The sequence below is a fragment of the Prionailurus bengalensis genome, chromosome D4, assembly GCF_016509475.1.
Source record: "Prionailurus bengalensis isolate Pbe53 chromosome D4, Fcat_Pben_1.1_paternal_pri, whole genome shotgun sequence".
NCBI lineage: Eukaryota > Metazoa > Chordata > Mammalia > Carnivora > Felidae > Prionailurus > Prionailurus bengalensis.
In genome coordinates this window covers 2,529,044-2,556,361 of record NC_057359.1, presented here as the reverse complement: position 1 = coordinate 2,556,361, position 27,318 = coordinate 2,529,044, and the positions used below count along the sequence as shown (strand labels likewise).

At 47.5% G+C, this 27,318-nt stretch overlaps 1 pseudogene; it reads left to right on the top strand.

The window, feature by feature from the left end:
* LOC122475111 overlaps positions 1 to 25,617 on the top strand; it is a 114,843-nt pseudogene extending 89,226 nt beyond the window's left edge.
* The last annotated feature ends 1,701 nt before the right edge of the window (positions 25,618 to 27,318 follow it).

Below are 27,318 nucleotides of genomic sequence, written 5' to 3'. Positions count from 1 at the left end.
GTCCCCAGCTTGCTCACTGGCTTTCGCTGTTGTGTGTCCTGGGGGAGGAAGGTACTGTTCCTGCTGAGTCTGTGCCTGCCTGATAGACTGAGTCACCTGACCAATTTCTGACGATCAAATTATGTTTTGACTGGGGAAGAACTTGAAATTCGAATGAAGAGTCTAGTGAATCTCACCTAACAAAATCCATTTAAAATATACAAATCACCCCTCATTTTGTAACTTTTGTAAGAGCCCAGATTTGCATAATGTGTTTTGGTGGGAGCAGGTGGCTTGGGTCCTCTGCAGGTGAAGGACCTGGAGTCGTTAGCAAGTCCTTCTCTGTGCAAGCATTTTCTCAGCCTAAAGCTCTGCGACAGTTGACCTTAAAGCCTCAGTCTTCCTGAATGACGGTCACATTTATCTCTCTAAGCTAAAGCCTTGGCCCTGTCACAGTGGTCAGTAATGGCAGAGTGACAGATACATGAGAAGTTATGCGTCCACATCTGAAGACCGCCATCATCGTTCACCCCAACCCTGGGAATCACGACACAAGAAGCTGGAATCTTAAACAACAGAATGGGGGAGTGTTTACAGTCAGTATGACAGGAAAAGGCTCAATATTTTTCTTACAGGAGTATCAGGTATTAATTCATAAGAAAAAATCTGTTGCCATAATTGGACAAATGTCCCTGCATAGTTAGTCCAGACCAAACACCCCTACATAACCCACTGCTGATACACAGAAGTGGACAAAAGACCCATAATTCTCAGGACTAATGACCTCGTTAGTCCCCATTGTCCTCACTGCACCCATGATCCTCACTGGCCATGATCCCATTGATCCCATTGGCCCCATGATTCTATTGCCCCACCCATGATCCCATTGGCCCCATAGTCCTACTGGCTCCATGATTCTATTGCCCCCTCATAATCTCAATGGCCCCCATGATCCTACTGGCCCCATTACTCATCTTCCTTTCACCCAACTGCAGACCTGGTCTCTGCTTCCCTTTTAGGATGCCACTTTTGCTGGGTACTTGGAATTTGTGTAAGTCTCTTTGCCTCCAGATTCCCCACTGGAGTCAAGAATCCCACCTAGGCTTGATGAAGACACTGCTTAAAACAGAATTTCACAATGTAACTTGACAAGCTCTCCAGGATGCCCCAACAAAGCTGGGGTGGATTCAGGGGTTTGTAAGCACATGATCAAAAGACAATGTTACCATGAAAAAGGGCTCACCATCATTAGTCACCAGGGAAGCATAAATTAAAGCCAAAAAGGGCTATTGCTACACACTCACTGGAATGGCTACACATGACAGACTGACCATATCAAACGTTGGTGATGATACAGCACAGTCAGAACCGCCCCGGCACTGCTGGTAGAAGTGTAAATCTACCCTGAGAAAGTTCTTGCGGCTTCACAGAAAACTCAACGTAAACCTACCAGATGACACAGCAGGTTCAATCCTAGATACTAACCCAAGAGATGAAAATCCTATATTCACAGAAAGACCCATCCAGGAATGTTCACAGCAGCCTTACTTGTAATGGACAAAGACAACCCAGCCGTCCGTCAACAGAATGTACACGGTGATACAGTGACACAACAAAATGCTTCTCAGCTGCAACACGGATCAAACAATGGGTACATCCAACAACACGGATGAATCTGAAAAATATTATGGCGTGTGGAAGCCAGCCACAGAGGCGCACACATTTTATGATTCCATACTGATTAATTTCTTGAACAAGGAAACTGTATCTCTGGAGGAAAAGAGAATCAGCCCAGGGTTCGATTTTTGGGTGAGTCAAGGGTTGACTGGTGAGGAATGTGGAACACTTTGGGGTGATGTAAATATTCTGTTGATGAAGTTCGGGTCACACAGGTGAATGCAGTTGTTAAAACTTGTTGAGGGGAACCTGCATGGCTCAGTCTGTTAAGCATCCAACTTCAGCTCAGGTCATGATCTCAGGGTCCGTGGGTTCAAGCTCCACATCGAGCTCTGTGCCGACAGCTCAGAGCCTGGAGCCTGCTTCGGATTCTGTGTCTCCCTCTCTCTCAGCCCCTACTCCGCTCATGCTCTGTCTCTCTCTCAAACATAAACATGAAAAAGAAATTTTTTTTAACTCATTGAAAGGTACACTTAAGATTTATGCATTTAATTCTATAAAATTTTCCTCAAAACAAAAGAGCTCCATGCAAATACTAAATTCTAATTAGTGATGTACATGCTGAAGTACTGAGGAAGAAAGCCATTAATGTCAGCAAATTGTTTTCAAACGTATCAAGAAGAGGGCGTCACGATGGCCGAGTGGTCTAAGGCACCAGACTCAAATGCATCAAGAAGATAAGGTTGATGGACAAGTAGAGGAATACACGGGTGAATGTGTAACAGATGAAAGTGTAATAAAACGTCAATGGTAGAATGTGGGTTGAAGAGATGTTAACTACAAACTTTTCACATTTTCTGTAGTTTGACAATTTTCATAATGAAATGTTGGATGGGAGGGAGAGAGGAAGAAACGTTTACGATGCCTCTGGTTTATGTTCCTTACAGTAACTGACCCTTCTCTCTGCTGTGTCTGCCCTTGTGACTCCAGGAAAACGAGAGGGTGGATGTGGGGAGGGTGCTTTCAGAGTGGAGGCAGGGGGAGGAGGGCGACGAGGGTGCCGGGAGCGTGTCAGCTAGGGCCCAACCACAGACACAGAGACGCTAGGAGGTACACATTAAGAGGGCCGTCACAAGGAACTGATTTACACGAACCTGGAGTCTGACCAGGTGAGTGTGAACTCTGCTGGACAGGCTGTGTGGAAGGGCAGGAATGTGTGTGCATGGGCTGAGGCCGTGGTCTGTCCAGGGTGCAATTTCTTCTTCCTCAGGGAAGCCTCCGCTCTGCTCACGAGGCCCTTCAACTGATTGGATCATGCCCACCCACGTCTTCTAGGCTAATCCTCCTTACTTAGTCACCTGATGAGGGACTTTAATCACACTTGCAACACACCTTCACAGTAGCACCTAGATGAGTGTTTAATTGAGTAGCTGGGGACTGTAGTTCAGCCAAGTCGATGTCAAAACTGACCATCCGGAGGAAGCTGGGGCCCAGTGCTGTCTCTGTTCTCCCTACTGCTGCAGAAGGTGACAACCACACACTCAGATACAGCGACGGTCTCATCCAGACATCCTTTCTAAACCCACCGGACAAGTCCCAACTTCTTCAACAGCCTTCTAAACAGCTTAGCTTACTTGGTTTGTCTTCCCTGCTGGTTGCATTGTTAACCAGTTAAAAATGAGTCTCCAAACGCACTATACCGGCGCCTGGGTGGCTCGGTCAGTTAAGCATCTAACCTCGGCTCAGGTCATGATCTCACAGCTTATGGGTTCAAGCCCCACGTCGGGCTCCGTGCTGACAGCTCAGAGCCTGGAGCCTGCTTTGGATTCTGTGTCTCCCTCTCTCTCTGCCCCTCCCCTGCTCATGCTCTCTCTCAAAAATAAATAAACATTTAAAAAATAAATTAAAGTGCGCTGCATTTAAACCCCTACTTTCGTATGGGAATTTGGTTTCTTAGATGACCCCGGGGAGGCCCAGGCACCACAAGAGGGCCAGGAGCCCACAGCCACAGCAGCAGAGGAGAGTGGGCATGGGAACACCTGGGCACATCCTGGGAAGGAGCTGTTCTAAAATGCGAGTTCCTTTCTTTGAAAATCTTAGGTTTCCTTTCCCATCGTGTGAGAAGACAAGATAGGGTCTAGGGAAATGGGCTTCTGTGTCTTCCTTGTACATCAGACGGAAGTGATTAAAATGTGCAAGCCAGCTGCCACTGAAGTGGATTCACAACACCAGCCAAACAGCTAGTTAATGAGCACGTGGGCAAGTGTTCAAAATCATCAGTGACTGTAAAGTATAAATCAGAGCAATGATACAGCCTTTTGCCAACCGATGTGGAAAGTAAGGACGGTGGCCAGCTCTCTGGGGCTGCTGGGGGGCGGGGCCACTGAGGGCAGATGCCGCAGTCCCTTGGAGGGCTACCGGTGGTTTGTGGCAGCGTGGAGCCAGGTGTGGCCGCCATTATTTCCAGCAGCACAGAGTCGACTGCATCCCAGCGACCCACCGCGGGGAACAGTTACGGAGATGGGGGTCTGCGTCTGACGGACGGGCAGTGGAAGGCCACTTGTCGTGTCCGAGAGGTGGTCCTTATTGCTTTTGCAACACGGAGAAGAAATTAGGAGACTGGCCAACTCGTTACGGCCTGTGGGATCCCTGAAACCAAACTTCAGCTGAGGCCCATGAATTCCAAATTGCTTTTTAAATTAACTGGCAGGAAACCTTGAATGCGTATTTTGTCTCCATTTCAGTTAATAGGAACCAGATGCAAAGTTTCAATCAAACCCTCATTGTCTAGTGGTCTGGTACCCATTTATCCATGTGCTCACAACGCTAAAAATATTGTATTCATTTGCATCTTTTGTTGATTAATACCTCGGATGCATAGTAACTGCCTAAGACACATTCTCTCTGTGTAGTAAAAATGAACTTGCAACCAGTAACGTGGGAATGCTAGAAATGTCTCATCTTCCCCCCTAAATCAAATGAAATCTGAGTCAAAATCTCCATCCCACTCAGCTGGTGGAAAATTCAATCTGTCTTTGTGGGAACCTGCCCCCAGCTCTTCATGGGGCCACATGGCTGTCCTGAGGGCGTCACTCTGAGAAGAATATTCTGGAAACTCTTCTGCTCTTCCATCCACATGGCCCACTGTGGGGGAAGTGGCCCACCTCCCTGCAGGTTTGTGAGGATGCCACACCCCCCCCCCAGCAGCTTCGCACCCGGGCTTTCCGGCATTGTGACATGTCTTCCTGTAGGCCACCACCCCCTCCTTGGTCCCTCCATGCCTGCAGCCTCCTCCCTGGGAAGTGTCCCAAACAGTGTGGTGTAACACACACGAATGCACAAATTACTCACACACACACATCACACCAGGGAGGAAGAGCAGCTGTGCAAGTCACTTCCGTCCTGAGAGTGGACATGAGGCAAGACCTTTTTGGGGACAGAAGAGGAAAAATGTGAGCTCAAAGCTTTTTGGGTTTTTTTACACATTAGTAAGTTATCCAACTCGGCCAGTAGCCGTTCCTTCCTCGTTAACACTGCAGACTCCTTACGCAGCATAGGCACCTTCGCTTAATACTAATAAATCTAGCCGTTAATACCACCAGGATATTAACCTTGGAAACGTGAGTTCACCCTGTCGGTCCCAGATTCTCACGAACGGCAGCTGAATCGCAGGATTACATAAGAATTTCGTAAGAATTCGGTGTCCCGCCTGACGCAGTGTGTGCTCGGCAACCTGGAAAAAGATCCACTCAGTTCAACGCGTCCTGGCAAGTCCCACGGGATGCCAAAGCCTCAGTCTCACCGAGAAAGCTCTGCGGGATGGGCGTTGTCAAAAACTCCCCGAAGATCTCACGGCAATTCATGGAAGATGCGACGCGACGACGGAGAGGAGAAAGGAGGAAGGTAAATCAAAGCCATAGGGTCGCTTTCCCCAGGCAGGTTGGCAAGAAAGTAGCAGGCAGCAGCCCCTGGTGCCAAGGCGGGCAAGAGGGGCGGAAAGTGAAGCAAACCCTCACAGGGCGGCCTTGCAGAAACCTGACTCCGGGAATCCAGCTGCACACGTTCTCCAGGCGGCGGCCCTGAAGCCGAACGTGCAGCGCTTGTAGCAAAGGCAGAGGTGTGGAGGCGACCTGGATGTCCACCCAGCGGGACCCTAGCAAATCGTGGCACAGCCCCTCCTTGCAGCGTCACGCACCTCTACCAAGAACGACAGGATGTGTGTGAGGACGTGGAAGAACGCCTGTCTCATTTTTTTCTTAAAAAAAAAAAAAAGTGATGGGGCGCCTGGGTGGCTCAGTTGGTTGAGCATCCGACTTCGGCTCAGGTCATGATCTCGTGGCTCGTGAGTTCAAGCCCCGCATCGGGCTCTGTGCTGACAGCTCGGAGCCTGGAGCCTGCTTCGGATTCTGTGTCTCCCTCTCTCTCTGCCTCTCCCCGCTTGTACTCTTTCGCTCTCTCCCTCTCAAAAATAAACATTAAAAAAAAAAAGCAGCATTATGGTATAATCCATTATGCGCTGATTTAAAAATGTGTGTGAGGGGCGCCTGGGTGGCGCAGTCGGTTAAGCGTCCGACTTCAGCCAGGTCACGATCTCGCGGTCCGGGAGTTCGAGCCCCGCATCAGGCTCTGGGCTGATGGCTCAGAGCCTGGAGCCTGTTTCCAATTCTGTGTCTCCCTCTCTCTCTGCCCCTTCCCCGTTCATGCTCTGTCTCTCTCTGTCCCAAAAATAAATAAACGTTGAAAAAAAAAATTTTTTTTTAAAAATAAAAATGTGTGTGTGTTTACACGTAAAGGGAAACTACCCTCGCGTACCGCCCCTTGCCTTGTCTCTCACGTCGGGCTTATTAGACAACAGCCAGTTCCCAGTCATGCTGATCCCTCAGAAACCACCCTCTCTGCACAGAGTGGACAGAAATTGTCCAGATACCATGTCACAACTGGACCTCCAGGACTGTTCTGGACAAGAAAACACTTCTGCAGTGAAGCCCCCAACTACCACTGCAGTCTCATCTCGTGAAATCGTGTTTCTTTCCAGCATGTGCTTCCCTTTGGAGAAACAACTCTGTAAATGTTTAAAGCCGGCCCTGCTCTGCATGCTGGGTAAAACAGGGTTGCACAGAAAGCCAATGCCAGGAAATGAAAAGTCAGTGCACTCTGAGAATGAGAACAGGGTGTAAACGCAGCTTCGCCCACGTTGAGATGCCCGGACGGCGCAAACCAGAGGGACTCGTGACCAGAAAGACAGAATGACAAGGGGGAGCATGTTGTCAGACGTGCACAGAAATGCAGTCGAATGACAGGAAATGGCTAAGCTTGCCTGTGTCTTGTTTAAAGGGCCACAGACGCAGCTCACTGCTAATCGCCTCCTTTGAAACCGCTCTTGGTGGCAAGGTGTTCAGGACCATCCCAGCCTGGGGACACACTTTGCTAATCCAGATCCTCACTGAATGTTCCGACTGTTACCTCATTTCAAAGTTACTTTAGTTTTAAAAGTTTGACTCCAGATCTTTAACTGTATCCGGAAGTGTTTAAATCTGCTCAATGTTTCTGGTATTAACTCTCCAAAACTGAGGGAGATAGCCGCTGATAATATGTCTTTACAAAACTCTAAGAGAACAGCCGCTTACTTCTGGCTCCCACTTTGCACAGAGGACAGGCTACCTTTGAAGGACAGTCTGCCTGCCCCCCCTCCACCAGGGCCAGCCTGGGATCAGGTTCTGGGGTTGGGGAGCTGGTTGTTGAGGGGGACAGGCTACCTTTGAAGGACAGTCTGCCTGCCCCCGTGCCCCACCAGGCTGGCCTGGGATCAGGTTCTGGGGTTGGGGAGCTGGCTGTTGAGGGCTGGGTCAGCAGGGGAGGCATGGGTCCTGCACCCCCTTCTAGGGCCCTCTGGTGTCCCCCTGTATCAGGACAGGCAACGATCTTGGGATCCGCTCTTGGCAAATTGCCGCGGCCCAACCCAGCGGTAGCTGCTGTAAGGACCCGCACCCCCGGGGAGGAGCATGAGCTAGGCTGGGGGGAGGCTGCCCCCTGGTGGTTGGTCCAGCTCATTCCCTTCTTGGCACGCGGAACAAGGTGCCGGCATGCGATACCTGCGTTTATTGTAACTACCCGTGTCCCCGTGGAGGGTAGGTGTTGTTGCACGGCTGCTCACAGAGGTGTCCCGTGCACCTGGACACTGCTGGCTGATAGTGGGAGCTCAGTGAATGTTTGCTGGTCAAATGGTTCACTGGGACACAAATGTACTCCGGCTCCAGATGACCGGCTGAGGTACTGCCCCCAGGCTGGGCATCGATGTCCAATGTGCCCCGTGACCACGTGTGGTACCACAGGTGCTGCCCTGTGCTTCCAGGAAGATGCTGGGTAGGTCCTCCCCCAGAAGGCCCAGTCTGTCCTTCCAGTGACCAGGAACCCCATTTATCCAGGCACACAAGACATATTTATTTCCTGGGCTGAGGCATCCCCCAAGGAGGTTCATTACATGGAGACATGAACAAACAATACGTGAATTCCCAGGGACTTCTCTTCCAGGTGTGCAGTGAACTGTTGCTGGATGGACATCATCTGAAATGCCAGAGAGCAGGTCAGACACTCTCCGGTCTTTGCCTTGGTTCAAACCAATGGATGCTTTGGCTGTATTGGGGCCATAACAGAACTCTGACCATTCAGGTAATGGACATCGCCCCAAGTGCACCTTTTGTTGGCCTGGCCACACACAGGTAAATTTAGATCCTGGCAACCAGAGTGCAGGGAGTGTCTGGTCGAGCCTCACCGGCCAGTTCTCACAACCTCCAGGCCCTCCTGCCGGCATCCATCCCCTGCAGAAGCGAGGGCCCATAAGACTCCAATTCCATGACCTCACATCCCCAGATACAAGACCCACGACTCCTCCAGCTTCACCTTAGGGTCAAGGAGAACCTCCTGATCACCGGACCCGACATTCTGTCCTGTGGCCACAGCCTGGGCTGCACTGTTGCTCAGAGCCTGGACTGAGTCTGCCCTGCCTCCGCGGGCTTCACCCGCACCTGCAGGCTGACCCCTCTGCGGTTCAGGCAGAAGCTGACTCACCTCTGGCTCCACGGCCTCTCCATCCCCGTCCCTACGGTTACTCTGGGAAACTATGAGATTTTTGTGCGCAACCGTTTTTCCATGGAAATTTCAGGAGTGGAACGTGTGAATGAGCCATGCATTGCTTATTGCCAAGGAGTCTGGGGGGACCCAAAACTCGGATCACAGGGTCTCCAACAGGTCACCTCCTCCCCACGCCTCCTCCTGACACATTGTGGCTGTCTGCGAGGTCAGCCAACAGCCAGCAGACACGAATCCTCCTTCTGGAAATCCCACACCTGGTGCAACCTGAGCAGTCAGTGGTGCACACGGGAGCGTCAGCACCCTGCTGCCCCATCTGGGGACAGGTGTGGCGCCAAGGTCGTGGGGAAGAAGGGGGAGGGGAGAGGCAGACAGCCACCCAGTGTGCGGTCCCACTAGGAATCTGCCAGAGCTGGGCAGTGGAGCAGGAGCGGTGCTGGGGGTCCCTCCCAGGCTCCTGCTGAAGATTTCCACTGCGTATCTGACTAGCATCTCCAAGAACAAACCGGACGGGTTATCCACCCCACTTCACAGCAAGAGTCGTGATATACCCCAGGAACGTAAACTTCGTTTCTTCTTCACAAAAACGTATGGATGCATACGATGGTGCATCTTATATGTCAACTGGACTGGACCACAGATGCCCAGGTACGTGGTTAAACACGATCTACGTTCACGGTGTGCCTGTCTGGTGCTTTGTAAATGGTCCCCACTACGATGCTCACCAAGACCCAAGATTTGAAAATCGTCAGGCTCTCCCCTATGCTGACTGAACCAGAAACCCTGGAGACTGGGCCCAGGAATGCTCGTCGTTGATGCTGAGGCTCACCGATTCCAGAGCTGTTGAACAGAGCCCTGGAGTGAGGTTTTTCATTCCCAGTGTTTTACAGGCACTCGTGGGCAGAAGACAGAGGCTGACGTCCTTGCCGGAACAAGTCAACAAACAGCCTCTCTGTCCAGGGCACTGCGTGCAATGCCCGGCCCTCTAGGGAGAAATGGTATTTATGAACACACTCACCCTGTAAAAATAACACTCCCCTTACAGAGGGGTTTATGTGAACTCGGTGGTTCATCTCCTAGGATGCAAACTCTGTCTACACCTACTGTCTCAGGTCAGCTGTCTCTTCCCGACCCTCTCCGACCCCAGCACAAACCAGGTTCATCTCTCACTCAGAAATGTGCCCCAGTTTCCTGAGTCACCTGACCCTCCCCTTCGGAAGCCCCACCGAGCTGTTCTCCACCTTGAAGCCAGAGGCATCTTCCTGAAAATCTCAGTTGCTTAGAACAATCCTTGCTTTAAGGATTACTATTTCTCACAGTATAAAGATCAAAATTCCTAATAATTGTATGGAAGCGCAAAAGACCCCAAATAGCTAAAGAAATCTTGAGGACAAAGAGCAAAGCGGGAGGCATCACACTTCCCGATTCCAAACTGTACTACAAAGCTGTGGTAATCAAAACAGTTCGGTACTAGCCTAAAAACAGACATGCAGACCAATGGAGTGGAATCAAGAGCCCAGAAATACACCCATGCTTATATGGCCACTTAATCTATGACGAAGGAGCAAAAACATACAACGGGCAGGGACAATCCCTTCGGTAAATGGTGTTGGGGGAGACTGGACATCCACATGCATACAAATGAAACCAGACCCCTATTTATATCATAAACACAAAAGCCAACTAAAATGAATTAAATATTTGAACATAAGACCTAAAGCCATAAAACTTCTAGAAGGAAATGTAGGAAGTAAGCCTCTTGACAATGATTTTTTGGATTCGACATCAAATACAAAAGCAACAAAAACAAAAATAAGCATGTGGGACCACACCAAACTTAAAAAGCTTCTGCACAGCAAAGGAAGCCATCAACAAAATTAAGAGGCCAACTACGGAATGGGAGAAGACATCTGCAAATCATATATCTGAGAATGTGTTAATATCCAAAATATATAAAGAACTCACATAACTCAATGGCAAAAAAAAAAAAATCTGATTTAAACCAGGTACTGAATAGACATTTTCTCCAAAGAAGACATCCAGATGGCCAACGGACACATGAAAAGATGCTCAACATGACTCATCATCAGGGAAATACAATTCAAAACCACGATGAGATACCACCTCACACCTGTCAGAACGGCTAACATTAACAACTCAGGAGACAACAGATGTTGGCGAGGACGTGGAGAAAAAGGGACCCTCGTGCACTGTTGGTGGGAATGCAAACTGGTGCAGCCGCTCAGGAGAATAGTTTGGAAATTCCTCAGAAAGTTAAAAATAGAACTACCCCACATCCAGTAATCCCATTCTGGGTACAACCCACAGGAAGTGAAAACAGGATCTGGAGGGGAACCTGTGCTCTATGTACCTGCAGCCACCGTCCGATGCGGGAACAGCCTGAGTTTCATCCACGGACAAATGAAAAGACAAAGGAGCAGCGGTGGGGGGAGCCTCCAAGTGCGGGGAGCCCCGGGGAGGAGTGTGGATTTGATCCAGAGGGCACAGGGAGCCTCACAGACGGTCCAGCCGTGACTGTCCTTCTCAGCCTCGGACTCCACTCCAGGCACCAGCCCGCGGGGTGCTCCTCCTACCCCCACCTGGACTCAGGCTCCCGTGACGCCAGTTCTAGACCAGGACGGGGGTCCGCAGGAGCAGCCGACCAGGACAAGCTCTGGGCTGTGCCTGGGGCGGGGGGATCTGTCGCACTCCTGGGGCGTGATGGTGCATCTTATATGTCAACTGGACTGGACCGCGGATGCCCAGGTATGTGGTTAAACACGATGCCCACCCCCAGGCGGTTCACACCTGAATCTGCACTGAGTAAAGCGGTGAGGGTGGGCCTCGTCCAGTGCACTGAGGCATAAATACGGCAGAAAGGGGAGTGACCCCTCTCCTCCTGGCTGCTGAGCAGGACCCGGTCTCTCTGCCCCAGGACCAGAATGTGCACCTGCTGTGCTCGCGCTCTAGGGCCTCCCGCTCGGGTTCCGACCCACACCACCAGCTCCCGGGTCTGCGGCTGCAGGTCTACACAGCCACACAAGCCATTCCTTACAGTGCACGCACAAGTACACACACAGGAACACACACGCACACCACACATATACACATGCACATTCCCAGTTGCTCACGTGCTTTTTCCCCGTCTCCCCACTGCTCCTTCTTCCTTTCTAAAGGGGAGCACCTACAGAGGAGGGCATGCCAGGTTCCCTCTGCCCAGCCCTGCCTCCCGGCCACTCCTGCCCTCCGAGACCCACCCCTTCTCTGAGGCTGAGCTCCCGGCCCTGCCATGCCTCTCGCCAGCAGCTGAGGTGGGCACACGTCTCTCCTCTCCGCACGGGGAGTCAGAGACGCCTGAAGTCCCACGCCCCACCTGACCCCATTGCCCTTCCCCGACTATCTATCGGGACTCCAAGCTACTTTGTGTCCAGGCACCTTCTGCTCCCTCCTGGAAGGGCCCGATGAGCAAGGCAGCCTCAGCTCTCTGAGAGCTCAGAGTGGGTGCCTGCCATTCAAGACGCTGAATTCATACCCCACTTTGTTTCAGAGTCGTACAGATGTAAATGCATGCATGATACTAAGCATATATATGCATGTGCAGACACAGGCTTAGAAGAGTGATCGGGAGGACATTCGCTACCGTGTCTGGGTAGTACGTTCGCAGGTGACTTCTTAGTATCCTGCATTATCCAGTTTGGGTCCGAGCAGTAGGCAGCAGTTTTAGAACACAAAAAGACAGGATACAGAAAGTGCTTGTAACTTTAATTTGTATTTAAAGAAAATCACGTCGTATTTTGAAACCTGACTTTAAGGAAAACTTTGGCCGTGCCATCATCTTCATTCCATAAAGGTTCAGTGACAGGGCAACGACCATAAAAATGCGCCTGTGTCCAAACAATGTCTGGGCAGTTGGTATCACAAGCTGGTACTTCTCCAAAACATTTCTCAAAACTGTGCTGAGGGCCAGGGTGAAAAGAAAATGTGGCCCTTTTAGAGGACTCTTTTTCCAAATAAAGGCTTTGATTTATAAAAAGGATATTATAAGAATTCACATCATCATTTTGAGCAGCAGTCGGTTTCTTGGCAAATATACCTCCCGGGAGAAGAGTTTTGCCTTATAATCAACCCAGAAAGTAACAGCACGTGAAAGACAGAGCCACGTGGCAGCCGCAGTGACAAGCAGGCCAGCGGTGCGGGACGTGGTTTCAGGTCCACCCGGTGGACATGGCAGGGGTGGGTGAGGCGCCGAAATGGGGAAATGTCCACACCGAGGCCACGTCTCCCAGCCGTGCACGACTTTGGGGGTGTGTCGAAGCCGGTCCTGGAACTCAGTGAGGCTGCCTGCCAGGCTGGCCCCTTCCAAGGCCGTGCACGCCGCTCCAGGACAGGCTTCTGTCTGGGCACATGGAGGGCAGCATCCACGCCCGGACTCCTGCGCTGCCCCCTTCTGGGGGCTCTGTGAAGTCACAGCTGTTTTCCTAACCACTTTCTCCCTCTGGCTCTCTTATGTGTACAGGGGAGCTCTCCAGAGGTCACACGACGAGGGGTATCACGACAGAGGCCACACAATGAGAGGTTTCACGACAGAGGTCACACGACGGGGAGTATCACTGAAGGCAGAAGGAGATTCTTAACGAACAGGCACTGAAGGACCTTTAATAGGCAGGCACTACAAATATTTGCAAAGGTAAAATGATGTCCCTCTTTCTCACCAAATTTTTTTATTTTTATTAAATTAGTTATTTTTGTTAAAAGATGTCATCTATTTTAGCACGTGGTAGTTTATTATTCTTATTTATACATAAGTTAATATACGTGCATTTCTTTAATTTTTAAAATGACAAATATCTATAGCCATAACCTGCATGAACAAAAATCGGTGGGACCCTCGATAATCTTCATGAACAGAAAACTGGCCTGACACCAAACCTTTGAGTACCACTCTCAGTAGGAGTAGCAACTTCGAGTACCGCTCTTAGCAGGAGTGACGACAAAGTGATTTGTAGTGGGCTCGTTTTACCTGGCCCTGAGTGGGCGAGGTGTTGGGGGACAGGGGCGGTGGCTTCCCAGGGAGGCGACGGCCAGGCCCGACCTCTCCCAGAAGCCCCCTCTCCCGCACATTTCTGGTCAGGGCGCCGCAGACAGGCCCGCCTGCGGCAGCCGCGTGTCCCTCACTCACGGCCCTCGCCTGGTGGCTCACCCCACGGGCACCCGCTGCTGCCCTCTCCCCCCGCCCCCCGTCAGCAGGCCTGACCCCTGTGCCAGAGGCGTGTGTCCAGCTCACCGATGAAAGGCCCTGACCTCCAGCTGCACGTCCCGTGAACTGCAGGCTCCAGCCCGACACAGAGACAGCCGCCTCGGCCCACAGCCCCACAGCCGCACAGGTCTCCGTAACAGCCACTCCTCGGGCCACCCCAGGGCGGCAACCAGGACCCGGCTCAGGGAGGGAAGAAGAGCACGCGCAGACACAGGAAGGCGTGGATGGAGGTCCCCCGGGAAGACAGGCTGACCTCCTCACAGTGAGATTATGCCTTTTCGATTTGGGCTTCTGAAGTCGCCTATCCCTCCAAAGACTGAGGGTCGCACGCGGGGCCGTGTCGCTCAGGAGAGGTGCGAGGCAGGACTCATTTGAAACCATGGCTCTGGCCTTCACGCCCGGAAACACGCCCGCTGGCGGGTCACGAAAGTTGGGGAGAGGGTGCTTGTGGGGTTGCTCTGGGCATCTGTGCAGGACACGCGGCCTCGGTGGGGAAGAAAGCTTCACGTGCACGTCTACGACGTCTACGCTCTGCCTTCCAGCCACTCCCTCCCTTGCTTTCACTTACCCTCCATGTGACCAGCACGGATTCTGTGGGCAAATGCATACACGTTTCTATTTGAGGAACGTATTAGTTACCTATCGCAGCATAACAACTTACCCCAGAACGGAGTGGCTGAAACCAGATGCTAGCAACTCACAAAGTCGTCTCTGAGAGTCAGGAGTCTTGGAACGACTCAGCGGGGTCTCTTTGACTTAGGGTCTCTCGGCCAGGGCTGCGGTCTGGAATGTCTACTTCTAGGAAACAGCCACTCCGAAGTTCAATCAGATGGCTACCAGCCAGAGGCCTCATCATGTGGAATTCTCCACAGGATAGCAGATGGTGACAAGGTGGCTGGCTTTCCCAGAGTAAGTGATCACCAGTGATCTTTTATAGCCTAATCTCAAGTGATATGACATCACTCCTGCCACATCCTACTGGCCACATAGAACAATACACTATACAACTGTGTGATGACAAGCACGCAGGGCACGATTCCCACAAGGCGGGATCCCTGGGGACCATCATGGAGGCAGCTATTACAGGGAATCCATCACCTTATGGCCGGGGGAGAGACTGGACAGTGAGGGCATCATCTTCAAGCAAAACAAGTAATTACCCTTTATATTCACACATTAATGACTTCCTTCACTTGATTTTCATGAGAAAAATACTGTGACATCAGCAAGGGAATATTATCATTTCTATTTTACAGATAAGGAAAATAAAGCAAAAGAGATCTTTGGCTTGCCCAAAGTCATCAGGCGACGATGCACCAACTGGGTCTAGAACTCTTAGCCGACTGGGTTTCCCCCTCTGCTTCCCCATCACAGAGCGAGGCAACAAGAGGCCAGGACACAGCCCCCTCCCACGGAAAAGGAAGAAGAATGGCCTGCAGGCAGCGGATAGAGAAGGAGAGCTCCTACACTGCAGTGAGCAGTTTTCAAACAATGCCCGCTCTCCCTGCCCCAACAAGGGGAAAATGGTGCCATCTTTGACCACTTCATATGTGCACACAAATATTGGACAGAATTTTCCCAATTTTGAGTTTTCATCCTAAAAACTTTTCCTAAAATCTGCAACCTGGTGTCAACTGTCCAGCAAGAGCTGGCAGCAAATGACAGAAAAGCCAGACCCAGCGTGCCTGGGTGGCTCAGTCAGTTAAGCATCCAACTTCGGCTCAGGTCATGATCTCACAGCTTGTGAGTTCAAGCCCGGTGTTGGGCTCTGTGCTGATGGCTCAGAGCCTGGAGCCTGCTTCAGATGAGCTCCCTCTCTCTCTCTCTCTCTCTCTGCCCCTGCCCCGCTTCTGCGCTTGCATGCTCTCTCTCTCTCTCTCTCTCTCAAAAATAAATAAACATTAGAAAAAGAAAGAAAGAAAAACACCAGACCTAGCAGGATATTTAGTCAAATGCCTTGTGGGTATTTTGTGATGTATTTTCACGTGTCCTTGAGATCACTCCATGTTATGCAAATACATATTCCTGTATATTTGACTAAACACATTGGTGTTTCCAGCGGTTCCCCAAGGAGTCCAAGACCCTCCAGAGGTCCGCTTCCTGAACAAGGTCGCTACCACTGAAGATGAGACCCAACCCAGCTTGACACCTCTCCTGCATAATAAGATGCTGGTCTGTGGCTTCCTTGAAAACATTGTTGAGAAAAATTTAAGACATTCTTCCCCAGAAGAATACAGACTGGGGAAACATCTGCCCAGCACCCCCCCTCCCCAAGCCAGCTTAACTTTCTCTCCTCTCAGTGAGCCAATGAGGAAGGGGACGATCCTCTTGCCACCTGGGGATCCGTTATCTTCCTCTCTGAGGTGTCACGTGAGCCTGGCATCAGCAACCCCTACGGGCTATCAGCTCCTCCAGGACAGGAATCCTGCATCCTTCCACGCAACAGCTAGGCATGGAAGTAACGCCTCGTTCGGAAGTCTCTGGAAGCCTGATCCCATTTCCCAAGCTTTCTCATTACGGCCTTTCTCAGTCAGGATTCCACAATACAGTTAGCCTACAGACACGTGGTCTGAAGGGACTATTTTCTCAATTTTCCCAAGAATGCTCTGTAGCTAGGGTCACTGTAGAAGGGGAAGAGGTAAAGCTAATTTACGGTGTATGTTGGTTGACTTGGGGAAATGGGCTTTATTCTAGCAAGCATCCTTGTTGAGAAGAGTCCACTGAGGTTTCCCAGCTAACCTGGCTTGTGGTAGGAGCCCACAGGGTGGGTGGGGGTCTCGGCTCTGCCTGGGAAGGACCATCGAGCCACACTCGAGCCCCCACGGTGAGCACAAAACCTAAACTGCACAAGCACGGAAAGTGAATCCATGCTCGCCAAAGACTAGGGGTGAAGGGGTGGGGAGGACTGCATGTGGCCACAAGGGACTCTTCTGAGGCGGTGGAAATGTTCTAAAATTGGGTAATAGTGGTTGGTGATAGTTGCACAACTCTATAAATAACCTAAAACTCACTGGAGCATACACTTAAAACGAGTGAAATTTTATGGTATGTCAATTCTATCTTAAAAAAGCATTGTGAAAAAGAATCTATTTACCCATAAATATCTACTGTAGGGACACTAAGCAAACAGATGTGAAAGGAAAGAGCTCAGGATGAAGTGAACCACAGACTGACTTAGCGCCAGAGTCACACCATTGCCAAGAACAAAGATGGTGAACACAGTCACGTAGTAAAGAGACACTTTTTTAATGTTCCCTCTTCAGTGGTTTCCTCCCCACATCCTATAAACGTGTTCAATTAAAAACAAACAAAAAACTTCTCTCAAAACTACTCACCCTCCTAGGCACCGCATACCTACTTCCAGTCATGGCCAAGCTTCTCAACGTCTCTGTTTTCAATTCCTACTGATCCATGAGTTCATTTACGCAACAAGTATGTAGCAAACGTCTATCCTGTGACCAAACGTTTGCTCAGTACGTAAAGTAATAAAATACAGAACATATTCTCTCTTAAGAAACTCATTCCTGAGTGATGAAAACAAAAATTGTTAGGGTAAGGAACTCCACAAATCCACATCTGCGTAAAAATCAATGGAACAAAAAAGAGGCAGAATAAACTCCTTTGGAACTCTGGAATCTGCCCCAAACCTTGTGGTAACCTGGGGGGCATTCATTCCAGAAAAATGCCTGAATCTCTGTAAGCAACATTTCAACTTACCCTAGCCCCGCAGGGTAAGTACCGCAGGTCTCAAATGAGTGTTAGCCTTTAAAATAACAGAGGGGCGCCTGGGTGGCTCAGTCAGTTGGGCGGCCGACTTCGTCTCAGGTCATGATCTTGCAGTCTGTGAGTTTGAGCCCCGCATCAGGCTCCATGCTGACGGCTTGGAGCCTGGAGCCTGCTTCAGATTCTGTGTCTCCCTCTGTCTCTGCCCCTTCCCCATTCGCATTCTGTCTCTCTCTTTCAAAGGTGAATAAATCTTTTTAAAAAAGAATAAATTTTTAAAAAATAAAATAAAATAACAGAGTACATCCTGGGATGGGCACCAGAGGGGCAGAATGGACCTTACTTGAAAAGAATTGCCATTATTTGATCTGTTTGGAGATTTCTTGGAAGACATGCTCAGAGGGCTTGGGTCTCTGGCCTAATGATAAAGCTGCTATCTGGGAGTCACTTGTTGAAAACCTTTCCAGGCATATGTTTTAGTCACTGATGCATGAGGCAGTGGCTAACGGATCACAAATACATTGGCCAAAACGGCAGGGCAGAAAGACTAGGGAATAACGAGCTTTGGGGAATAAGGGCTGTGAAAAGCTCCCACATATTTCTGGGAATCTAGAAGACCACATGCATGCCCAGGCTACATACAGGCTCAGGAGAGATTGTAAGCTCTCACCTGTGGCTGACCCTGAGGCTCTGGGAAAGCTAAGTGTTGACGCTATGCCCCAACACCAGCCCCTCAGCAAACACTGGGAGTTGGGGGGGGGGGGGAGGTTGTTTGTTTTTGTCCTGGTCATTTAAAGAATCTCTGCTAAATCATTAGCTGACCACTAAGCTAACGGGGCAGACAGTTCAGTGGCCATACGTGACAAAGAATACAGATTTACAAAATTCATTCAGAAAAGTCACTAAACAAACAACCACTACCCACTACTACAATAAGAAGCAAGAACAACAAACCTGGGGAAGGGGGAGAGTGCAAAGCTGTCACGCTATAATATACAAAATGTAAAGTTTTCAACAAAAAATTATGAGGCATGCCAAGAAACAAGAAAGTATGGCCCATACACAGAGGGACAGGAATCAGCCAATAAGAACTCACTGAAAAAGTCCAGATGTTGGACTTACTATTACTAGCATAAAATCAGCTATTTTAAACATGCTCAAAGAGGTAAAGGAAACACTGTGTGATAAAAACTAGAGTATGGGAATGATGGCCCATCAAATAAAGACTATCAATAAAGAGAAAGAAATTATGAAAAGAAGACAACTGGAAATTCTGGAGCTAAAAAGTATGATAACTGAAATGAGAGATTCAGCAAAAGAGTTCCATAGCAGATTTGAACAGGCAAAAGAACGAATCCGTAAATTTGAAGATAAGAAAGACAATTAGGCATATCCAGTCTGAGGAACAGAAAAAAACAAAAGAATGAATACAAATTAACAAAACCTCAGCTATTTGGAGGACACCATCAGGCACACCAATATATGTCTATTGAGACTCAGAAGGAGGGGAAAGAGAGAGAGGTCAAAAGTTTATCATGAGAAACAATAGCTGAAAATTTCCCAAATTTGATAAAAGACATGAATCTATCTACCAATTTGCTCAACAACACCTAAACAGGATAAAGTCAAAGACAGCCACACCAGATATACCATAAAACCAGAGACAGAGACTCCTGAAGCATGAGAGGACAGACTCATCACGGGTAAAACATCCTTAATAAGGAAGGTTAACAGCTGATGTATCATCAGAAAGCAGAAAGGCCATGGGATAGTGAGATAATGTACTCAAAATACTGGAATTTAAACACTGAAAAGCAAGAATTCTGTATCCAGCCAAACTGTCCTTCAGAAGTGCAGGGGAAGATTTCTGGTTTCTGATGAACCTAGAAGCCATCACTCCTATCTTCACAAGAAGAAACTGAAAATCAACAACTATTCTTGGGCCCATCAGAGAATTGAGGTCATGGGGCAAAGCACTGCTCAGAAAGTTTGGGGAGATGGGCAGGAGCCATACCAGGTTCCCAGGATCGGAGAAAAATCACCTCCTGCTTATGGCAGGAAGAAGAGAAAGTAGCAATTCTGAAACACACCTGGGTACCTGTCCTTTCACAGCCTGTCCTGGGAAGAAACTATTTCACCAAAGCCTAACTTATTGGATTTTCCAAAGCCTATCACCTGGGGGAAAGAAAACACACAACCACAGCCACCTCTAGCCTTCCACAGAGGAACGGGAATACCCAAACTGTGGGGGTAAGCTTAGGAATCCCCCAGGCTTACACCAATGAGTTAACAAGGCATAAAGACATACAAAGTCATAAAATGCTCACACCCGAGTTTGGGTAAACCAGATTGGTACTCCAAGAGTAGGGCAAAGACACCCCAAGAATAGGGAGGCACAAAGGTGCCAGGAATAGGGAGGTGCAAAGGCACCCCCAAATAGGGAGGGGGTGCTAAGCCCCCAAAATAGAGAGAGAGGCAAAGGCCTGAAATAGAAACGGCGCAAAGGTGCCCAATACACAGGAATAACAAGATTAGATATTCAGGGTGAAAGCACCCCAAATTTAGTACTATAGCAGAAAGCTGCTTTTATAGGAGAACAGGGCCAGGTTAGGTAAATTGGTGAATTGGACTTTGGACCACTGCGCTGCAGGCAAAGCAGCCCAGAGTGGAGATGGTTAACAAAAGAAAAGGTGGCTTATTAACCCTGAGGTTATTTCCCCTGTCTGTCTCATCCCCTAGGCTGGCAAAGATAAACAGGCACAGTGCCTTCTGTCTGCTGTTAACAACCATCTACCCATCTGCCCAGCGCCTGGATTTTGTTTCATACTGATCCAAACCCCAAACACTGTATATCTTCAAAATCCTCTTTCCCCCCTCATATCCACAAGTTAATGTTCCTAGTTTACTTGCCTCTTTGTACATGCCCATCATGTTTGCAAGCCTTCTGATCTGAATAAATACGGAGCAAGGACCCTTATTCAGGGCTCTTGTCTTTTTCCCGGACAGGAGCCATCTCTTGTTTTAATCCTGCATCTGCTCTTTTGCTAGACAAGAGAACTTTAGACTTAGAGTCTACGACACCAAATCAGTTACTTTTAGCCTGTCACATCTAAGAGGATAAAAACCCAAGGAACACTTGTAGAAGTCATGGCCCAGGGGGGTACAGGCTCACTAAAAGACTGGGGTCTAGTCATAGGACTATAAAATGTTTCCCTTGTATAAGAACCAAAGAATACAATGGGAAGAATTGCATCTTTTAGATTTTATTTAAAAAGGGTCTCTAGGGGGCCCTGGGTGGCTCAATCGGTTGAGTGTCCAATTTTGGCTCAGGTCATGATCTCACGGCTCGTGAGTGTGAGCCCCGCATCAGGCTCTGTGCTGACAGCTCAGAGCCTGGAGCCTGCTTGAGATTCTGTGTCTCCCTCTCCCTCTGCTCCTCCCCTACTTGCACTTTCTCTCTCTCAAAAATGAATAAACGTTTTAAAAATAATAATAAATTAAAAATAAATAAATATACAAATAAAGAGTCTCTAGGGAAACCAAAATACACAGGGGAGACAACAACAAGGACACAGAGGAACCATCAGCCTCTCGCAGCTACAGTCACAGCACCCAGGAAGCACAGCCTGGCTCCAAGTCAGATAAGCTCCACACCAAACGCCCATTTACTGCAATTCCTTTCACCTAGGAAAACATGTCCAGCTTTCCACAAAAATTACAAGGCACACGAAGGAGCAAAACAGAGCAGGTGTCAGAACCAGACTCAGATGTGGAAGAGATGTTGGAACGAGCAGACTGGGAGTTCAAAACCACAGCTGATGCACATAGAGTTCTAATGAAAATGGTGAACAACAAGCAAGAACAAATGGGCAATGAAAGTAGAGATGAGGGGCGCCTGGGTGGCGCAGTCGGTTAAGCGTCCGACTTCAGCCAGGTCACGATCTCGCGGTGCGTGAGTTCGAGCCCCGCGTCAGGCTCCGGGCTGATGGCTCGGAGCCTGGAGCCTGTTTCTGATTCTGTGTCTCCCTCTCTCTCTGCCCCTCCCCCGTTCATGCTCTGTCTCGCTCTGTCCCACAAATAAAATAAAAAACGTTGAAATTTAAAAAAAAAATTTTAAAAAAAGAAAGTAGAGATGAAAACTATAAGAAAGAGTTTTTTTTAAATAGTAGAAATCAAAAACAACACTATAAAAACAGTTAATCCACAGATCAGGGTGGCTAATGAAGGAGGAGACAATAATACACTTGAAGAAATGCCAATAGGGAGTTCCAAAACTGCAATGCAAAAAGAAAAAAAAAGAAAAACTAACAACAGGATGGAATGGCCTATCCAAGATCTGTGGGATAATTACAAGAGGTAAACCATACCTGTGATGGAAACACCAGAAGAGGAGAGCAAGGAAGGACAGAAAAAATACTGAAGCCTTGGTGACAGAATTCTCCAAAATTAAGGACAGACACCAAAACCACAAATCCAGAAAGCTAACAGTCCATCAAGCAGGATATATACCTTAAAAAATCGACACCTAGGCATATCATATTCAAACTGCAGAAAGTCAAAGACAAAGAAAAAATCTTGGAAGAAGCTGAAAGGGGGTGGGGGAACACCTTACAGAAAAGCGAGAGAAAGAATGACACTGGACTTCCCTTCAGAAACCATGCAAGCGACAGAGAGGAGTAAAATATTTAAAGGGTTAAAGAAAAAACACACCAACCTAGAATTCTGTATTCAGCAAAACTATCCTTCAAAAATAAAGGAGAAATAAGGATCTTCTCAGACAAACAAAACTTGAGGGAATTTGGTAGCAATAGACCTGCCTTGCAAGAAGCATTAAAAGAGGATCATCAGAAAAAAAGAAAAATATAGGTCAGAAGCTCAGATCTACATAAAGAAAGGAAGAGTGTTACAGAAAATCTAAATGAAGGTAAAAATATTTTATTTTTCTTATTCTTAATTGATGTAAGAGAGTACAGTTTGTTCAAAATAATGATAGCAGCACCAAATTTGGTGACTATAGTTTGCTGCTCAGTGAAACGAATGGCAGAAATGTTATAAAGGATGGGGGGAGGGGGTGGGAGACTCCGTGTAAGGTCCTTGCACTACTCATGAAATAGCACAGTCTTATTTGACAGTCGATGTGGCTTAGTTGTAAACGCATATTGAAAACTCGAGGGCAACCACTAAGAAAAGTAATAAAAGAAGAACAATTGATATGCTGAGAAGGACAATTAAATCATATAAGTGTTCCATTAAAACTAGAGAATGCAGGAAAAAAGTGGAAGACAAAGGAACAAAGAACAAAAGCAACAAATGAAAACAAATATGGTCAATATTAATCAAACTATATAAATTATCCTTTCTAAAAAATTTTTTTAACGTTTGTTTTTGAGAAAGAGAGAGACAGAGTGTGGGGGAGGGGTGGCAGGGGCAGAGAGAGAGGGAGACACAGAATGTGAAACAGGTTCCAGGCTCCGAGCTGTCAGCACAGAGCCCGATGCAGGGCTTGAACCCATGAACCGGGAGATCATGACCTGAGCCAAAGTCGGACTCTCAACCAACTGAGCCACCCAGGTGCCCCATAAATTACTCTTTTAAACATCAACGGTCAAAACATACCAAAAAAAATACAGAGGCTATTGAATTGGATTAAAAAATAAGGCCCAACTACATGCTGTCTACAAGAAACCTATTCTAAATACAAAGACACAGATAAAATAAAAGTGAAAGGGTGGATAAAGATAAACCATGCTAACACTCACCGAAAGAAAACTGGAGCAGTAATAATTTCAGACAAAGCAGACGTCAGAGCAAGTCAAATTATCAGGATAAAGAAGGGCATTCATTCTATGATGACCAAGTGGTCAATTCTCCAAGAAGATGCAATAATCTTTAATGTGTGTGTACCTAAAAACAGAGAGTCAAAATACATGAAGCAGAAACTAATAGAACTAAAATAAATGAATGAGTCCACTACTGATCTTTGAGACGCCTGCATGCCGCTGTCAGTAATGGACAGATCAGTGGGCAAAAAACCAATGAGGACATGGTTGAACTGAACAACACCATCAATCAACTGTATCTAATTGACATTTAAAGAATTCTTTACCAACAGCAGAATATATATCCTTCTCAGGCTCACATAGAACATGCACCAAGACAGACCACATTCTGAATCATGAAACACACACGTTTGCTTTCTGACCGCAGTGGAACAAACTAGAAATCAGTAACAGAAGGAGAGCTGGAAAATCCCCAAATGCTTGGTGATGAAAAAACTCAGTGACACATGGGTCATAGCAGTGTCAAGACAAATTCTTTTTAATATTTTCAACTAAATAAAATACAACTTATCAAAATTTGTGGGATGTAGGGAAAATAGTGCTTGGAGGAAAGTTTATATTGTTGAAAGCATACGCTAGAAAAGATGAAAGTTCTAAATCAATCATCTAAGCTTCCACCTTAGAAAACTGGAAAGAGAAGAGAAAATTAAATCCAAAGTACTAAAGAAGAAGAGGAATTACAAAATTACAGCAAAAATGTATTAAATTGAACAGAGACAATCAACAAAGAAAGTCAACGAAACCAAAAGCTGGTTGTTGTTGTTTTTTAAATACCTAATACTTTTTTAAAAATTTATTTATTTTTGAGAAAGGGAGAGACAGAGCGCAAGCAAGGGAGGGGCAGAGAGCGAGGGAGTGGAGGCACAGAATCCGAAGCAGGCTCCAGGCTCCGAGCTGTTGGCACAGAACCTGACGTGGGGCTTGAACTCACAAGCTGTGAGATCATGACCTGAGCTGAAGTTGGACACTTAACCGACTGAGCCACCCAGGTGCTCCAAAAGCTAATTCTTTGAAAAGACTGATAAAATTGACAAACTTCTAGCCAAGCTACCTTAAAAAAAAAAAAAAAAAAAAGCAAAGACACAAATTACTATTATCAAAAATAAAAGAAGGGCCATCACTACTGATCCTGTGGACGTTAAAAGGATGACAAAGGAATACTATGAACAACTCTATGGCCCTAAATTTAATCTCCCATATAAATGCATCAAATTCCTTAAAAGACAATTTATAAAACACAAGAAAAACAGACAGGCACTGAAGCCCCGCCCCCTGCTGCCCCAACTGCCCGTAAGCAAAAGACGGCTGTGCCTCCCGTGTATGCACATCTTGGCAAATCTGCCAGGATCGTCTTCACCAAGGGCTATGGATTTACCTTTAAAAAAAAAAAAAAAAAACAGATCTGAAAACAAAATCTGAGAATGGCCTGGAATCTACCGGCTCAGGCTCAGCCAACCCTGAGGCCACCGAAGTGACAGGCAATCTGGAAACCAAGTACAGACGGACTAAATATGGTCTGACATTTGTGGAGAAATGGAATCTGACCACACGCTAGGCACCAGCATTACCATGGGAGATCACCTACACTGGGCGGAGGCGGTGGAGATGATAAATTTGAGGCAGGATACAGACAGGAGCACATCAGCCTGGATTTCGACATCACCAGGCCTTCAATCCAGGGTGCTGTGTGCTGAGTTACCAGGGTTGGCTGGCTGGGCATCAGACAAATCTTGAGACCATAAATTCCCAAGGGACCCAGAGCAACTTTGCAGTTGGCTACAGGACTGAAGAATTCCAGCCTCGCATCAACGTTAATGACAGGACAGGGTCTGGAGGCTCTGTTTGCCAGAAGGTGAACAAGAAGTTGGAAAAGTCTGCCAGTCTCAGTTGGACAGCAGGAAACAGTGACACTCACTTTGGAATACCAGCCAAGTATCAGATCGACCCTGAAACCTGCTTCCTGGTGAAAGGGAATGGCTCCAGCCCGATGGGTCCAGGGTACATCCAGATTGTGAAGCCGGGTATCAAACCAATGTCGTCAGCTATGCCAGACAGCAAGAACATCAATGCCGGGGCCACCAGCTTGGTCTGGGACTGGAACTTCCAGCATAAATGAATACCATACAATTGTCTGATTTAAAATTATTTTGCAGCATAGCTAACTTCCGAACTTAGTGTGCCTTTTAATATTGCACATCTGGATGCGATTTTGCTGAACACCATGTTAGACCTCCAAGTTAAAGATGATTCAGCTTGAAGGTGTTACCATTTCAAAGGTACATAAGAAATCTGATTCCAAAAACATCCTTTCACCTGTAGTCTTAGGGGGAACTCACAAAGTACGAAGGCACTTTGTAAATCCATATCAAGTACATGAATGAAATTGTGACTTTCTGGGACTCAAACCTGGGTTTCCCGCCCTGAACGAGGAGAGGCTCCTTGTTTGATGCTGTGCACAGACTCATCTGAAAGGGGTTTCTAGGAAGAATCTTCATGACCTCTTTCTACCCTACTCCATCACCTCCTTGACACCAAAGCAGTCTGCGGGGTACAGTCGAGTTTCTTCTATGCCATTTTGGGATAGAGAGGGTGGGAGCGATGAAGGCGACGATTCAGGACTTAATCCTCTCTCTTGCTGGTTTGCTGCCCTCACCCCAAGAGCTCCACCTGCAAGCTGGGAAGAGTGTCTGTCACTGCAGTCACATGGTGACAATCCCTGGGATCTAAATCTGACTTCTGCTGCACGGTCACCACTCGGCAGTTTAGAAGTTTATTGGTTTCATTGTCGTCTTCCCTTTTGTTTGGAGTTAGACTCCCCTTCAAATGCTTTAATTATCATCACTTAAAATAAAACTTGAATAAAATACTGACACAGAAGGAGAGCCTCACGATGATTGCTGTCGCCACTCCCATTCAACATAGTACTAGAAGTCCCGTCTAGAACAATCAGGTAAGACAAAGAAGTCAAAGGCATTCCAGTTGGAAAGGACGATGTAAAAATGTCACTATTTGCAAATGATATGATCTTATATATTGAAAACCCCAAAGACTCAACTAAAAAACTATTCAATCTAATCAATGCATTCAGTGAAGCTGCAGGATGTAAAATCAATACACAGAAACAAGTTGTATTTCAATATACTGACAAAGAAATAGCTGAAAAAAATAGAGAAAACTATCCCATTTACAATTGCATTAAAAACAATGAAATACCTAGGAATAAATTTAACCAAGGAAGTGAAAGATCCTTACAAGAAAACTACAAGGCGCGGTTGAAAGAAATCAAAGAAGACACAAACAAATGGCTCATGGATTGGAAGACTTAATATTATTAAAAGTCCATGCTACCCAAAGCCAGCTGTAAGTTCAGTGCCATCCTTATCAAATCGCCAAGGAATTTTTCACAGGAATAGAATAAACAATCTTAAAATTGGTATTGAACCACAAAAGGCCCCAAATAGCCAAAGCCATCATGAGAAAGAACAAAGGTGGAAGCATCACGCTCCCTGATTTCACACTACACTACAAAGCTGTAGTAATTAAAGCAATATGGTACTGGCACAAAAACAGATACACAGATACACGGAGCAGAACACACAGCTCAGAATTAAACCGCGTGTACGGTTAGTTAGTACTTGATAAGGCCCAAGAACATCCAATGGGGAAAGAACAGTCTCTTCAACAAACGGTGTTGGGAAAACTGGTTAACTACATGGAGAAAAATGAAATTGGACCCCTATCTTACAATACTCACAAAAATTAACTCAAAATGGACCAGAAACTTAAATGGAAGACCTAATACTATAAAACTCC